Source organism: Haliaeetus leucocephalus, unplaced genomic scaffold (assembly GCF_000737465.1).
Source record: "Haliaeetus leucocephalus isolate CR32 unplaced genomic scaffold, Haliaeetus_leucocephalus-4.0 Scaffold417, whole genome shotgun sequence".
NCBI classification, from domain to species: Eukaryota; Metazoa; Chordata; class Aves; order Accipitriformes; family Accipitridae; genus Haliaeetus; species Haliaeetus leucocephalus.
Genome location: NW_010972853.1, coordinates 2,918,659 through 2,920,671, shown reverse-complemented (window position 1 = coordinate 2,920,671; position 2,013 = coordinate 2,918,659).

Sequence of the window (2,013 nt, the reverse complement as noted above, 5' to 3'; positions counted from 1 at the left end):
CACGTTAGCTTCACGGTGAAACGGCGGAACCGGAGCGGGCCGTCAGCTCCCGTCACGTCCTGAAACGACCGGCTGGCGCAAAGCGAGGGGCCCGGCGGGGGGGACGGGCCGGAGGCTCGGAGGGCTCGGGGTGTGATTTGAGACTGACTGAACGAGCGAGACCCCGGGATGGGTACGAGGAAGGAACAGCTCGGGGGAAACCAGCAGCCGGGTGGGCGAGAGGCCACTTCGCACCCGGGCTTGAAGCTCCTGGGGGGCGGATTCTGGAAAAGGGGAGTTTTCTGTCCGGCCCCGGGCCGGTTGGTCTGGGGACACACAGAAGTAGCATTTGGTCTAGCGCCTTTTCATGTCTCTCACTAGGAAAATGGATTTCTTTCTCCTCCGTGGACGTAACAAAAGGGGGAGATAACCCCTTACACCCAGACAAAAGGGGAAAACTGCTCTCAGGCCGATGGGTGCTTGAGCCCCTGAGGAATTCCTGCTCTTCACTTAGGAGCTCAGGACCGCGTTCTAGAGAGAACTGAAATACCTTCTTGCGTTATCATGCTCATCGTGGGGGTGTTGTTTCATATATAAAACAACACTTCGTAGTCGGAGAGTCTAGGCACTCCAGAAGTCCTTTTCAGAGTTCACAATCATTTGCTGTCCCTTTGCAGGTTAGGCAAGAGGCAGTAGAGGGTGCTGTGATTGCACACACAGAAATGAAACTGCCTGGAGAACAAGGAGACAAATACTCAAGAAGCAGGTCATCACAACACGGCCATGGTTTATCAAAATCTATCAGCTGATTTAATAAACTCCATCATCTTGGAGTCAAGGGAAGTGTAGAGATCCAACGCTGCCTTTCCCTAACTGTGGATGGTATTACCCTCCGGATGTTTTTTGCACTTGTATTATTTGCAGTTGAGGAAGAAAGACTTCAGAAAAATAAATTTCATTGTTTCTCATAGCATTAAAAATCTCATAAAAACTGAAGTGAGGAATACCTCTTATTTAAGTCTCCTGAAAAGAGGCATTCTAAGGGGGCATCATCAGGGCTGTGGTCGGAAGCACTGACAGGCCAAAGCCTCGTACAGCCATGGAAAGCGGTGGTCCCTGCCCCTGAAAGCTTACAGTCAGTGTCCACAAGTGAAGACAGGTGGATGCAAGGAGTCATTGCTGACACCTCCTTCCTCTAACCCTGCCCGGTTGCAGCAGCAGTCATAACAAACTCCTAATTACAAGAGGTTGTTTTGTCAGAAATCAGAGTAGGGTCGTCTTTGTAAGGGAGCTCTGAATGAGGAGGATGCAATAGCATTGCAGATTTTTATAGGCAACTTGTGAAAGAAGAGCAGAAATGGAAAAACTAAAACAATTGCAACATAATCCTCCTTGGAAACTACCATGGTCACAGACACTGGAAGGCAGAAGGAGTGCATTTCCACTCATGCTTGCCAAAGGAGAAGATGGGTGGTCTCATAGCTGAAACACGGGGACTAAACTCTCACCTGAATTCTGACTCCTGAATTCACCAGGGAAGTCTTGTGTTGCCTTGAACCGGTCTCCTAACTTCCCTGTACCACAGCTCTTCTTTCATAAAAGTGGAGAAAGATACGTAGTTATTCCCTATACCTTTTATGCAACAAAAAGCATCAGTGCCCGTGGGGTAAGCACTGTGGACATTTTTTTCCCCTTTTGCACAATAATCTCAGCCCACTATTAGGAGCTACTTGTGTTGCTGAGGTGTGCCTTCGGTACAGTGTGCACATAGTCGTGATACCTGTAATACCAAGCTGCTGGTTCTGCTGTATGCTGGAAGAAGAGACAAAGGGGAAATCACTGTAAAGAACTCCAGAAAGTTGCATAAAGTTTACATTTTTCAAATATGTTGCTTTATCAGGAATTGTTCTGAAAATATATTTGTCTCTCTGCTTATAAAAGAAGTGCCTCCACTGAATTGCTGAATTTCGTTCCATAAGAAAGAAGGAGGATTTTGTGTGTGTGTGTGTGTGTGTGTGTTAGCTTATCTTCCTG